At 40.8% G+C, this 16,165-nt stretch overlaps 1 protein-coding gene across 1 annotated transcript in view; it reads right to left on the reverse strand.

Moving 5' to 3' along the window:
• Positions 1–16,165, reverse strand: part of GAB2 (GRB2 associated binding protein 2) — a 182,019-nt gene that overhangs the window by 50,632 nt on the left and 115,222 nt on the right. The window lies entirely within an intron of this gene.

Raw genomic sequence — 16,165 nt, forward strand, 5'->3', positions numbered from 1 at the left:
GACGAAAACACTTTAGAACAATGATCCATTAGGCTAGAATACAGACTCAAAGTCACTGTACTTTTAGTCAGGGTGGAACTTGCAAAACTATCACAGTTCAGTATATAGATGGGATCCCCACTAAGACGTGGGGAATTGAAGCAACAATGTCACATACAGCAAGTAGCAGAAAAACAGTTTCCTATAACTTTTAGTACTTTGTGTTTTTTACCAAATCATGACACCATGAAAGAATCACAGAGACACCCTTCTAAAACTTCTCTGAAGCGCACAACTGTGGGATTTTTCCCATCTCAGTCACCACTGTATCACCAGTGCTTATAATAGAGCCCTGCCCATGCTGAGCTCTCAATATGGATTACTGAATAAACTTGCATCGTTCCACACTGTACAATTTAACATTTGATTACACATTCCCCATGTTGTCTTCTACATTCCGTCTCTTCAACAAGACTGAGTAATCTGTGAGCAGACATCACACAGAGTGGTGAAAAGACGTTACATGTAACAGAAAGCCTTGGGTTGAGTGTATGTTTTACCACTGACTGGCTGCATGATTTTAGATTGATTGACCTCTTTGGCTGTTGTCTCCTTTATATAACATGAATGAACATGACCACCTGGGTGGTGAGCACACAATGTGATAAATAGAGGATGTGTTACAGAATTGTACGCCTGAAACCTATGTACTTTTACTAACCATTGTCACCCCAATAAATCTTAATTAAAAAAAGAAAAGAACATTCTGCCACCACCGACCTACCTTATAGGGTTTTTATCATGCAAACCCCCTGAAAGCACTTTGTACAAAAGCCTACTGTACTTCAGGAGCCAAGGACTCGGTTATTATCACCATCACTTAGAGCCCATGGGGACATAATCCTACCACCCTTTCTCGCTCACCTTCTTTCCCTGTCCTCCCCTCTGTACCCGATTTCATGTCTGTGATCCTTCATTATAATCATTCCCTTGCTTCTTCCTACACTGTGCTCATGTATCTGGGAAAACCATCGTCTCGGGGTAACTTGAAGCGTCTGCTGTGCCCACACAGCGGTACAGAGCGGGAGGAAACCACACAGCTCCGCTGACAGGTCCCCCTTTAAATTCCGGTGGGCGCTCGGGCTGCCCAACAAGTCGACTACATTCCTTACTCCACGTCTTCCTCCTGCTCTTTGGCAACAGTCTCTGAGCTTCTCTCTCTTGACACCTCCAACACCTCCACTCCTTCGTTTATTGTTTCATGAAGAAACAGAAGCAACCCAAAGAGAATGTACACGTTCCGTCACCACAACCCGCCTAAATCCGCTCTGTTACCAGGGAGTGTGGACAGCCTTCTTCCCTCTGTGCACCCCTTTCACCTGCATGGGGACAGCGCTTTCACAACTCTCCACCACTCTACAATCACTGTATTTCCCCTCCCTACCAGAATCCTTCCCATCAGGATACCAACTTCTCCCATCTTAGAAAAAAAAATATTAAAAGCCTGACTTGATCCCACGTTTCCCTCCAACGATGGCCCAGTGTTTCTACTTTTTACAGTAAAACCTCGAAGAGTTTTCCACACTCCTCATCTTAGTCTCCTCTCCTCCCATTCTCTTTACATTGGAAAGCAATCTCATCAGGCCGCACCCCCATCCCTTCCATGAAACTAACTCAACAAAGGCCCCAAAGACTTCAGTGCTGCTAAATCAGTGCTTGGGCCTTACTTGACTTCTCAGCAACATCTGATAACAGTTTATTATTCCATCCTCTTTGAAGCACTTTCCTCATCTGGCTTCAGCGTTCACGCTCAGTTTCCCTCCTACCTCCCTGTCCTCTCTCTTTCCATCTCTAGGGCTGGTTCCTTGTCACCTCCCCGACCTCGAAACACTGGAAGACCCCAGCGCTCAGTTCTCAGACTTTCTCTTCTACATCCACTTCTTAGATTATTTTAGTCAGTTTCACAGCTTTAAAAGCCACCCAGTTGCTGCAATTCCCAAGTGTATATCTCCAGCCCAGACTTATCTGTTGAACTCCAGAGTCTTATATACAACTCTTCACTAACAGGCATTTCAAATGTAATGTACTCAAAACCGAGCTCTTGATATCCTGCAATCCTCTGCCTCCTGTGATCTTTCCCATCGCAGTTAATAGCAACTCCAGCCTTTTAAGTTGCTCAAATAAAAAAAATTGATGTCATCCTCATCTTCCTTCTTCCACATTCCACATCTAATCCCAACAGCAAATCCTGTTAGTTCACACAGTTCAAAATATACCTGCAATCTGGCCACTTGTCCACACCTCCACTGTGACTCACCTGATCTCCTCCACCGTTTTGCACTCTTCCTGCTTCCACCCTCTCATCCTGTAATCTAGTCTTAACACAGAAGCTGATGTAAGTTGGAGGTACATCAGAACATTTCAACGTGCAAAGCCTCCAGTGGCTTTCCACCTCATTCAGAGGAAAAGCCACCTCACAATGGCAAAGGGGCTGATGTGATGGTCCCCCCTCCCACATCTCCTGCCACTTTCCACCTTGCCCATTCTGCTCTAGCCACACTGGCCTTCACCACAGGCCACACAATCCTGCCTCAGGCTCTTTGCTCTACTTGCTCCCTCTGCCTGGAATACTCCCCCCACAGACTTTCCCATCGCTTATTTTTCCTATCAAGTCTCTGTTTAGATATCACGTTGTTGGAGAGGCTGTCCCTGACCACCCAACCCTCACACTCTCTTTCCCCCTTACTTCGCTATACTGGTCTCTCTAGCACTTACACCTCCTAAAATACCCTATTTCTGTTGGTTGTCTGCACCCACCTCCAGAATGTAAACTGCACGAGGGTAGGGGTTGGTTGTTTTTTATCCATGCTGCATCCTCAGTGGTTAGGACAGTGCCTGGCACACAGCTGGTTATCAGTGAAGACATACTGAATTCATAAATGAACCATGAACTCCTTACAGCATCTAGCAGGTCCTGGGGATGGGACGGATGCCCAAAAAGCCCTAGACTGAAATGAAGATTAGTGTACAGCCAGAAAGGACAGAGCTGAGGAAAAGAAACATAAGCACTATTTATTTATAGTCACCTAAAGTCTTGCCCAGGCCACTGCTTACAGAACTCTGGGTGTGCGTGTGTGCAGGTACATGCATGTACACGTACATGTGTAAGGTGCATTTTAAAAAGTATTCTTAATAGCTTAGCTTGTGTTCAGTTGATGTATCCCTTTCAGTGCCAGTTTCTGTAGAAAGAGCTATTTTCAAATCACTGGTGTGCAGGTGCAAGCATAAACACACACACACACACACACACACACACACACACACTCAAAAACAAGAAGAAGGTGTTTGCTGCAGGTAACATCAGAGCCTGTCAGGTTTCTTCTCAAGTACACTATGAACAACATCTCCTCCAATTCCTCTTTGAATCTCCATTGCAGCATTTGTTAGATGTAACTAAGCAAGACTCTTTATCACTGAACATTTCTTATCTCTCTGGTCTCATTTGTTTCCATCCATCCATCCACCCACCCACCCACCCACCCATCCATCCATCCATCCAATATTGATTTATTGCCTACTATGCCACAGGCATTATTCTAGATGCTAAGGATACGACATAAATTCCTGGTCTTACAGAACTTACAAAAGCTTAACAAATTACTGATTATGTGCCACATAATTGCATGACTTCATGTCTTTGCACAAGCTGTTGCTTCTTCCTGGAATGCACCTCACTTCATCTATGTGGAAAATTTCTATGTCCTCTCAGTGCTTGCTTAAGTATCATTTTTCCTGGAAGGAAGGGCTTTACTAACTTTGCCAGGTAGATCTGATGCTCCTGGTTTATGTTACCTTAACAACCTGTGCTTTCTTTGGCTATGTATTCCCTCAAATTTGGCATTTCAATTGCTTCTATGTTCTCCTTCCACCCCTTCCCTTAAGCTCTGAGCACCTTGAGGCTAGGGTCCTGTGTGGCCAATAGTTACGTGCAGAGTGCTTAGCCTATAGGGCAGCTCAGTAAAGATCTTTGACTTTTTTCATTCAATTAATATATTAGTTTATTCAAACTAATAAATGCAATTTAAAAACATAAGTAAGTTGACACAGTGGGAAGTCAGAAAGAGGATTACAGAAAAGAGAATAAGAACGAGATGTATGCTGTGGATTCTCTATGATGTGAGTTCTTTAGCATCTTGTTTCTTTCATTCTGGCAAGTGCAGTGACCATATAATAAATATTTATAAGGGAGTCTGGGAACTCCGGCTTGAAAGTATCCCATGATACAGAAATGAAAAATTACTTTTGGATTACTGACACATAATGCAAAAAGAATATGGGAACACGAGTCCTGAATAAGTTATTAAAAAGAAAGCTTTTTCAGGACTATTCTTATATCTATACAAAATCTACAAAAATTAACTCAAAATGTATCATGTGATGTAAATGTAAAATACAAACAGAATTAAGCAAGATATAAAAAGTATTATATACCATGACCAAGTGGGGTTTATTCCAAAGATATAAAACTGATTCAATATTCAAAAATCAATCACTGTAATCCACCATATTAATAAGGCTAAAGAAAAGAAAACACATGGTCACATCAACGCAGAAAAAACATTTGACAAAATTCAAAATCTATTCAGGATAAAAACTCTCAAAAAAAATTAGAAGAGCAGAGGAACTGCCTCAATTTGATAAAGAGTACCAACAAAAGACCAACACCAACATTCCTTAGTACTGAAAGACTGAATGCTTTTCCCCTAAGATCAGGAACAAGGCAGGATGTCTGCTCTCATCATTCATATTTCACAGAGTGCTGAAAGTTCTAGTCAGAGCAATAAAGCAAGAAATGGATATAAGAGGGCTGGCCGGTGGCTCAGGCGGTTAGAGCTCCATGCTCCTAACTCCGAAGGCTGCCGATTCAATTCCCACATGGGCCAGTGGGCTCTCAACCACAAGGTTGCCAGTTCAATTCCTCGACTCCCGCAAGGGATGGTGGGCAGCACTCCCTGCAACTAAGATTGAACACGGCACCTTGAGCTGAGCTGCTACTGAGCTCCTGATGGCTCAGTTAGTTGGAGCACATCCTCTCAACCACAAGGCTGCCAGTTCCACTCCCGCAAGGGATGGTGGGCTGGGCCCCCTGCAACTAGTAACGGCAACTGGACCTGGAGCTAAGCTGCGCCCTCCACAACTAAGACTGAAAGGACAACAACTTGAAGCTGAATGGCACCCTCCACAACTAAGACTGAAAGGATAACAACTTGACTTGAAAAAAAGTCCTGGAAGTACACACTGTTCCCCAATAAAGTCCTGTTCCCCTTCCCCAATAAAAGAAAAAGAAAGATCTAAAAAAAAAAAAAAAAAAAAGCAAGTTGATTAAAAAAAAGAAATGGATATAAAAGGAATTTTTATATCCTTAAAAATTGAAAAAGGAGAACAAATTGTCCCTATTTGCAGATGACATAATTATCCACATAAAAAAATCCCAAGAAATTTAGACAAAACCTCCTGGGACTAACAAGTGAGTCCAGCAAGGTCACAGGATACAAGATAAACACAAAAATCAATTTTCTTTTATATGATAGCAAATTAACATATGGGCATAAAAATAAAAATACAGTTTCATTTATAAACTATTTTTTAAAAGTGAAATAAATGTAAATGTAACAAAATATGTATACACCATGTTTGCTGAAAACTATACAATGCTAATGAAAGAAAATTTAAAAAAAAATCCTAAATGGAGAGGTATACCATGTTCATGGATTGGAAGATTCAACATAGTACATCACCCTAAATTGATATTCAAGTTTAACACAATTCCTATCAAAATCCTAGCAAGCATTTTTATAGATGTAAACAAAATTATTCAAAAATGTATATGGAAAGGTAAGTAAAGTACAATAGTTAAAACAATTTAAAAATAAGAGGCGGAATCAGTCCACCAGATTTCAGTAATTAGCATACAGCTACAGTAAACAAGATTATATGGTATTAGCAGAAGGACACACACATGGACAATGGAATAGAACAGAAAACCCAGAAACAGACCCACACAAATACGCCCAACTGATTTCTGACAAAAGTGAAAAAGCAACTGTGCATTCAGAGGGGGTAAAAAATGCACCTCAATCTACATCTCATAACTTATACAAAAACTAACTCAAAACGAATCAGGAACTTAAATGTAACACGATAAAACATTTAGGACAAAAATTAGGAAATCTTTGGGATCTAGGGCTAGGCAAAATGTTCTTAGACTTGACACCAAAGCATAATCCATAAAACGAAAAACTTACAAATTAGACTTCATTGAAATTTAAAACTTTTGCTCTGCAAAAGACTTTAAGAGGATAAAAAGACAAGCTACAGAAGGGGAGAAAATATATGCAAATTATATATTCTACAAAGCGTAGTATCTAGATCATATAAATGACTCTCAACACTCAACATTTAAAAAAGGAAACAATCCAATTAGGATGTGGGCAAAAACACATGCAGAGACATTTCACTGAAGAGGGCTTACAGATGGCAAGTAAGCACATAAAAAGATGCTCAACATTAGCCATTTGGGAAACACAAATTAAAAACACAGTAAGGTATTAACACAGACCTTTCAAAATGGTTACAATAAAATTGTTTTTGTTCTGTTTTATTTTCTATTGATTTAAAATTTTTTTTTTTTATTGGGGATGATTGGGGAACAGTGTGTTTCTCCAGGGCCCATCAGCTCCAAGTCAAGTCATTGTCCTTCAATCTACTTGTGAAGGACGCAGCTCAGCTCCAAGTCCAGTAGCCACCCTCAATCTTTAGTTGCAGGGGGCGCAGCCCACCATCCCAAGTAAGAATTGAACTGGCAACCTTGTTGACAGCTCGCACTCTGACCAACTGAGCCATCTGGCCGACCCTCCGGTAGCTCAGTGGCAGCTTGTTATCTTCAATCTAGTTGTGGAGGGTGCAGCTCACTGGCCCATGTGGGAATTGAACTGACAACCCCGTTGTTCAGAGTTCACGCTCTAACCAACTGAGCCATCTGGCTGCCCATAAAATTGTTTTTAACAACACAAAATACTGGCAATAAGGCAGAGAAAATAGGTCACTCATATATTACATGTGAGAATCTAAAATGATAGCTGTTCTAAAAAACAGTTTAGCAGTTTCTTACAAAACTAAACTACATGACCCAGCAATTGTACTCCTAGGCATTTATCCCAGAGAAATGAAGATTCATATTCATACAAAAACATGTACATGAAAGTTTATGTAAGTTTTATCTACAATAGCCCCAAACTGGAACAATCTACATATCCTTCAATGGGTGACTGGTTACTTAAGCTGTAGTATATCCATCTTATGGAATACTCAGCAATAAAAAAGGAAAAAAGTATTGACACATGCAAAAATCCTCAATGAATCTCCAAAGAATTAAGCTGAGTGAACATGGTCAAATCCCCAAAGGTTGCATACTGTATGATTCCACTTACATAACATTCTTGAAATGGCAGAATTTAGGAATGGACAGATTAGTGGTTGTAGGTGTTTAAGGAGGGGGTTGGAACGGGATAGACGTGGGTGTGGCTATAAAAGGGCAGCGTGAGTGTGATGGAAATGTCCTGGATCTTGGCTGTATTAATCCCAACATCCTTGCTGTGACAGTGCACTACAGTTTTGGAAGATGTTACCACTGGGGGAATCTGGTAAAGGGCACATGGGATCGCTGTATTATTTTTACAACTACATGTGAATCTAAAATTCTCTCACAAGAAAAAGTTTAGTTTAAAAAAATGGATCCACAAGCAAATGAGAATGATCATAGATAGGAAATGTATTTAAAGAAAACCATAAGGATGAAATGCATATTTCTCTGAGAAGATCACGGAAAGGTTTTCAATAGTTGGCTAATGATTGTAGCCATATCCAGTTATCCTCAATGTTTCCCACTCATGGATGGAGATGGGTTCTTAAGGAATCACTTTGTGAAAATATGAATAAACTTTTAGAGTGCAGGCTCCTGAGCGGGAGGGTACAAGTTGGAGTGAACTAAGAGTCACTTGGTATTTCTGAACCTACCAAACGACATGTCAGCTCTAGGGAATCTTGGCTGTCAAGGCAGGCATGAGTCTCTGTCTTGGGGAATAAAAGTTCCCAGAGGAAAAAAAATATATATAAATAAGGTGCCAGTCAGTTTCTTGTATTTTTCGTATAGTAGCCAGCCTCCAAAACAGCCCCCACTGACTCTCACTTCCTAATACAGTACAGACGTATGCAGTCCCCTTCCATTGTGAATAAGGATGACCAACAGAATACTGCATAAATGACAGTGTGTCATAACTTCCAAAGCTAAGTCCTAAAGGACGTTGCAGCTTTTTTCTTGCTTTCCTTTAGATCAGTTGCTACATTGCGAGGACACTCAAGCAGTACGAAGGAGTACTAAGCACACACAGTGACCAGCTAAGGCCTCCTGCCAAGCGTGTACACGAGCTATATCCAGCCACATCCATTCTTAGAGCAGATCTTCAGCCCCAGTCAAGCCATCTGATGAATGCAGCTGTAGACAACCGTTTGACTGCATTTTCATGAGAGACCCTGAGTCAAATCCACCAGCCTAAACTGCTCATGAATTCCTGACTCACAGAAACCATGTGAAATAATTAATATTTACTGTTGTTTTTAGCCAGTAAATTTTGGGGAAATCTGTTATGCTGCAATAACTGAGACATTCTATTTTCTACTTCCAGGGCTGGGTGGGTGTAACCAATGGTAACCAATAGGAGGGAAAGCCTTGTCTGTGTAGAAGACTAAAAGCAGAACCTAAAAGATAGACTAATAGGTCAATGGAATAAAAGAATCCAGAAACAGACCCATACATATATTGTCACTAGATTTATGAAAAACATAATACTGCAGTGCTGTGGAGAGAAGAATTGTCTTTTCAATACGTGGCACCTGATCAATTCCATAACCATGGGAAAAGAAAGATTCTTGATCCTTATTTTTATGCCATCTGTGAAAATTACTTTCAGGTCATTATAAACCCAAATGTGAAAGATAAAACAATAAAACATTTAAAGGAAAATAAAGAAAAAACTATCTTCATGACTTTGGAGAAGCAAAGATTTCTTGAATACACTAAAGGTACAGATACAAGAGAACAATTGTATTGCATTAAACTTAATTTCTGGTTATCTAAAGACCCCATTAAAAGATGGAAAGCCAAGCTAAGAGAGTGAGAGGAGATATCTGCAATACATATATCCACTGATGGACTCATATTCCATATTTGAGTCCATATAAAAAATACTCCTACAACTTTGCAAGAAAAAGACAGACTACTCAATAGAAAAATGGGCAAAAGATTTCATCAGGCACCACACAAAAGAAGACATCGAAATGGCAAACAACATATAAAAAGATCTTAATTCATTAATCATTAGAAAAATACGAATCTACACCACTACACAACCACAATAATGGTGGTAAGGAAAAAAGACTGACAATAATAAGTACTGGGAAGTATATGGAGAAACTGAAATTTTCATTTCCTGTTAGTAGGAGTGTAAAACGGCATAATCACTTTGAAAAACTACTAAAGCTGAACATACACTCTGGGGCCTTAAAATTCTACTCCTAGGTACATGCCTAAAATAACTATATATAGTCACCAAAATACATACACAAGTACATTCGTCACAACACCATTCATAATAGCCCTTTTCATGGCTGCCTTTCTGTACTATTTCAAGTGTTTGTTACCTATTTTCTGGACTGTTGTCATAGCTTCCTAGTCAGTTTTCCTAATTTAATACTTGTAAGTTCTTCCAGTTTAATCAGAGCAAAACTCTGATCATGCTACTCCCTCACAACTATTCAAATATTTTTTTTAAAAGATTTTTATTGGGGAAGGGGAACAGGACCTTATTGGGGAACAGTGTGTACTTCCAGGACTCTTTTACAAGTCAAGTTGTTGTCCTTTCAGTCTTAGTTGTGGAGGGTGCAGCTCAGCTCCAGGTCCAGTTGCTGTTTCTAGTGGCAGGGAGCGCAGCCCACCATCCCTTGCAGGAGTGGAACCGGCAGCATTGTGGTTGAGAGGACGCGCTCCAACCAGTTGAGCCATGTGGGAGCTCAGCAGCAGCTCAGCTCAAGGTGCCGTGTTCAATTTAATTTTAGTTGCAGGGGGCGCTGCCCACCATCCCTTGCGGGACTCGAGGAATTGAACTGGCAACCTTGTGGTTGAGAGCCCACTGACCCATGTGGGAATCGAACAGGCAGCCTTCAGAGTTAGGAGCATGGAGCTCTAACCACCTGAGCCACCGGGTCAGCCCAACTATTCAAATATTTAATGGCTCCCCATCACCTGCATAGCAAAGTCCGAATTCTGTGGTTTAGGGTTTTTTTTTGTTTGCTTTTAGTTAAAAAAATTATTTATTTTCAATGTGGTAAAACATACATAACATATGATTTACCATTTTAAGTGTGTAGTTCTGTGACATTAAGTACATTCACATTGTGGTACAACCATCAACATCATCCTTCTCCAGAACTTCTTCGTCTTCCCAAACAGACATTCTGTATCCACTAAACACTAACTCTCCATTTCTTCCATCCTGTCCCTGAAAACCACCATTCTACTTTCTGTCTCTATGAATCTGACTACTCATATATGTGGATTCGTTTAATATTTGTTCTTTTGTGACTGGTTTATTTCACTTAGCATGATGTCTTCAACATTAATTTATGTTTTAGCATAGAAGTATATCAGAATTTCATTCCCTTTTCAGGCTGAATAATATTCCATTGTATGTATATATCACATTTTGTCTGTCCATTCCTTTGTTGATGGCCTCTTGGGTTCTGTGACTCAGGTTTAAGGCTTTCACAGTCCAGGTCAAACCTACTTTCCCATCTCATTTCTTCTCTCTCTCTCTCTCTCCACACACACACACACACACACACACACACACACACACACACACACACACACACTTTGTTAAAATCAAGCAGAATTTTCAATGTTTCTTAAACATGCCTGATGCTTTTCCACCTTCACACTCTCAATTTCCCTCTGTCTGAAAAGCCTCCCAATCTTCCATCTTTCTTCCTTTCTAAATTCTCCCAAGTTTTGCTTATACCTGAATGCTACCCTGTCATGTCACCATTTTTGATCGTCCTTCATCCAATGTTCCATCACTGAGCCCTCTCTCAGAACAGAGCTCTTCCTCTTCCCCAGAACCCTATACAGGGCCTCCCTTTGGCCCTGAACTAGGTAAATTAGCCAAATCTCATTAAATACAAGTATACTTATGCTTAAATCTCATTATGAAACTATTTTTTTTCTTGTTTCAGTAAACTATACTGTGTTTCCCTGAAAACGACACTGGGTCTTATATTAATTTTTGCTCCAAAAGACGCTTTAGGGTTTATGTCCACGGGATGTCATTCTGGAAAAATCATGCTAGGGCTTATTTTCTGGTTTGGTCTTATTTTCAGGGAAACACAGCAGTAAGTCACTTAAAAATGTCAAACAGAGGGGCTGGTCCGGTGACTCAGGCGGTTGGAGCTCCGTGCTCCTAACTCTGAAGGCTGCCGGTTTGATTCCCACATGGGCCAGTGGGCGCTCAACCACAAGGTTGCTGGTTCATCTCCTTGAGTCCCACAAGGGATGGTGGGCAGCGCCCCTGCAACTAAGATTGAACACAGCACCTTGAGCTGAGCTGCCGCTGAGCTCCTGAATGGCTCAGTTGGTTGGAGCGCGTGCTCTCAACGACAAGGTTGCTGGTTCGACTCCCGCAGCAACTGGACCTGGAGCTGAGCTGTGCCCTCCACAACTAAGACTGAAAGAACAACAATTTGACTTGGAGAAAAGTCCTGGAAGTACACACTGTTCCCCAATAAAGTCCTGTTCTCCTTCCCCAATAAAATCTTTTTAAAAAAATGTCAAACAGACAGTACGAAGCAGGAAAAAGGATATCAGTTTTTGCCTAATTCCTGGCACAACCCAGTCAGGCAAAAGAAACACTAGTAATTCAGATCAACAAAAACTCAAACCAGGGGGCTCAGGAGAAATAAGGAGAGCAGAATGCGATAGGCGATGCAGAGTGTGATGAGAAGAGCTTGATGTTAGAGTGAAAAGACCAAATTATAGTTCTGGTTCTTGCTCAACATCCTTGGACAAATTTCTTAACTTCACTAAGTCTTAACAACCAAATATATAAAAGGGGAAAATATAAAACTAACAATATTGCTTTGAGAATTAAGTAAAATTAATAAATGTGAAGGCACCTAGGACCACACTCTGAATGACAGGTGCCAAGTACACAGTCATTGAGTCTAAAGAGGCCCAAGGACATTCTGAGATCATGTAATTGGCAAAAGAGGTACCATTATAGAAGATTCCCAGAATTCCAATTTAGTGTTCTTTCTACTATAGCATCACGAAGGAGACTTTTCTTGGTCCTCCTTCTTGCCCCAAATCTCACACATCAGCACTCCTCTGAGCTCCACCTCTTTTGGTTAATGACATCACTATTCTTCCAGGCTCTCAGATTAAAAATCATTTATTGCCATTCAATTCTTCCTGCTACTTCACTGCTCATGCCAAATTAATGAGCTCCTTCTATAGTATTCAATAAGACAAACACAAATTCTGTTCAATGCTTTGGAGGATAAAGAAAAGAGGCAAGGGGAGGCTGGTTAGCTCAGTTGGTTAGAGGGTGGTGCTCTTAACAACAGGTTGCTGGTTCGATCCCCGCATGGGCCAGTGTGAGCTGCGCCCTCCACAACTAGATTGAAACAACTACTTGACTTGGAGCTGATGGGTCCTGGAAAAACATACTTAAAAAAAATTAAATTAAAATTAAAAAAAAACAAACAAAAAAAGAGGCAAGACCTAAACACTCCTTTCATGTAACTTACAATGTTTACAATGTTGTAAGAAGATAAGACATGAACACATAGCCCTAAAATAAAAAGCAGATTTTTAGAAGTAACATAAAATATAATACGTTATAAGACTACTGACGCAGGGGATCAAACCTCTGGGAGTGAGGTGGGGGAAGAGAGAGAGAGATGAATGAATATGAACAATGAAGGTAGGGTTTGGCACATGGTTTTGGGGAAGAAGGAGAAAAGGACACTTCTTATAGAGCACACAGTACCAGCAAGGCCTGGGAATGAGAAAATATAAGACCGGTTCAGAGAACGTGGAATAGTCCTTTGAATGCGGAAAACGATGGGGAAAGGGAAAGGCTGGTGGTCCTGGAAAGCTCTGGATGCCCCTCTAAGGAGCTTTCTCTTTCCTTTATTAGTAGTAATGTGGAACCAATGAAGAGTACAGATCAGCAGAGAAATGATCATGGTTGCTGTGCTCTTAATTAGCAGCATAAGGAAGACCAACCGGAGAAAAGAAAAATATGAGGCAGGAAAACGACTTAGGAAGCTGTTGCAACAGTGAGAGAAGATGGCAAGGAGACAGAAGAAAAGACAATGCAAGTCATTTTACGCGGCAATGGGGCTAAAAGAAGTACATGGCATAGGGGCCTACTCTTAGTTAGAAGCTTCCATTCACGTGTGTGGTTGAGAACACCACCACCTCTGATGAAACAGAGAAGGTGGTGGTGTACCTTTTGTACCCAAATCCAGTCAAAAACAAACTATTTCACAACGACCCAGACCACAGACATGCACTGTGGGTACATACGGCCCGGAAGTTGCATAATTCCTAGCTGTTGAGCAGAGAGTGAGCGTCCCACGTGAGCTCGTCTCTGTCATTTGGGTTCGATTACAAGCTCTCCAAGCACGGAGAATGAGGCCATGACTTCTTGCTGTTGCTCTTGCCACCTAGAAAACTCAGGTGTGCCCCAATTAAACGTGACACGGGTCAGATCACGTGGGAGTGCTTGTGTGCGATTCTGGTGGTGATGAAGGCACTTGAAATCCTGTGGTACCAGGATTCAGTGAGCTTTTGCCAGGAATCATACTGCAGTGTTCTAAGATGTAAGGGGCTGACACAGGAATAGGAGTTTGATGTATTTGGGGTGACCCCACATACTAAAGGTGAACTAGTGCCAGCGGGGGCATGTTACAGATGAGCAGATTTTGGTTCAGCATAAGAATTTTCTAAAAGCAGCGGTCTAAAGGAGGGCCCCCGGAAACTGAAGAATTATGCCTCATTGAAGATACTTAAGAGGAGACAGCCTAGGCCAAGGGTCAGCCAACTCTCTCGGTAAAGGGTGGAGAGTAAATATTTTAGGCTTTGCAGGCCATATGATATAGTCTGTCATAACTCCCCAAATCTATAGTGGCACAGAAGAAGCCACAGACAATTTGTAAGCAAACAAGAGCGGCTGCGTTCCAATAAAACCATTTAGAAAAAGAGGTGGCGAGTAAGATTGGCCTAGGCTACGGGTGGGGAGGGGGACTGAAGGGGGTGCTCAAGCAGTGGATCAGCAGACAGACAAGGGACTAAGTAAGGTCTCTTCCAACCTTGAGAGCCTTACGCTTCTTTAACCAAGAAAATCTGATATGGTTAACACCTCATTTAATCAGATTTCTCAGATTCTTGGAACAGAGCGATGCGTTCCACTGAATAACCAAGTGTTAACTAGAACCCTCTTTTAGTTTCAGCCTTGACAGTTGAAATTATTTCTAAAACTCCAGAATCTTCTGCCCTGCCTTAGGTATTATACCAAAGATTAACAGAACTTTGATGACTAAGGACTTCTCAGAGCCTCAAATCAGCTTTCCAGATACCAAATCTCACATGCCTTGTGGCTAAAGTTTTAAAAGGGTCAAGACACTTCTTGGAAGAGAGTTTTGGGTAACTCCTAGAATTGGGCGTGTCCTTTTAACTTCCCTCTTTCTTTCTTTCTTTTTTTTTTTTTTTAAGCTTATAAGAAGAGTTTATTTGAGCCAAACTGACAACAATTGCCAGGAAGCAAAATCTCAACGGATTGAGAAAATGCTCCCAACTTCCCTCTTTCTGATGAGGGTAATGCTAAAAACTGCCAGTAAACCAGGAGAATTCTGTCAACTGAGTGTTACAGTTCATCAGAATCTAACTGAGCTCACTGGATGATATCAATAAACTGAACTTATTAGTCAGGGATACTAAAAACATAATATTTGCATCTTCAAAAGCTCTTTGCTTTATATAAAAAGAATTCACCAATAAAACACACACACACACACACACACACACACACACACTCACGTCTCAGTGAAACTCCCAGGTGGTGATGTGGTTTGAGTTCCAGCTCAAACAATCACAAAGACATAGAAGAATTTGATCTGACTTGTGAGTACACGATGTACAACTATATTTCAATACACCGCAGCATGAAGTACAGGCCAATCTTATGCCCCATAAGAGTTAAGAGCAAATAACAAGGGAGTCCAGTGGGTCAAGTAACAGTCACACATTTCTGGAGGAACACTTTCTGAGTGAGGAAGGGCTTCTTGCTATCCTTCCTCTAGGAATCCTTCAACTACTCTGGACCATAGTTACTTTATACTCTGAGGGAGGAAAGAAAATGGCATTTGTTGAGCTCCTGCTATGTGCCATGTGCTTTTTATCCATTAAAACATTTAATCCACAAACCAATGCTGCATGGCAAATCCAATCTCCTTTTTTACAGATGAGGAATATGAGGTTTATCAAGTTTAAATAATTTGCAGAAATCATAGCCCCAGATATTCTGTTTCAGTGGGTCAGGGTTAGGGTACAGAAAGAACTTGAGAAGATGCTAATACAGACGAGCTATTGACTACTCTTTGAGAAAACACTGGCCACAGAGTTTATACAAAGTCAAGTTCACAGTTATTGGTGATGGCAATAGACGGATTACAATCTAGGTCTCAGCTGCTAGTCCAAAATTATTTCCATTCCTCAAATCCAAATCCCTAGGAGAGGGCAGCATAAATATACATATGCTCCTGACTCATTCTTCTGAGTAATAAAGTTTCTCTTTGACTTCAGTGAACCTTATTTGTTCCTAGGGCATAGAACGAGCTTTATTTTACCACAAGACTGCTACATTCTGAGATCAGGAGCTCTTTTATCTCCAGAATTTAGCACAGTGCTTGATACATGTTAAACACTACATAAATCAATACAAAGTATATCAAAAAACACAAAAGAATATCTATTTGCTTCTCTTTTGGTAAATACAAACAAACAAACAAA

This window comes from Rhinolophus hipposideros (genome assembly GCF_964194185.1).
Source record: "Rhinolophus hipposideros genome assembly, chromosome: 10".
In the NCBI taxonomy this organism is placed as follows: domain Eukaryota; kingdom Metazoa; phylum Chordata; class Mammalia; order Chiroptera; family Rhinolophidae; genus Rhinolophus; species Rhinolophus hipposideros.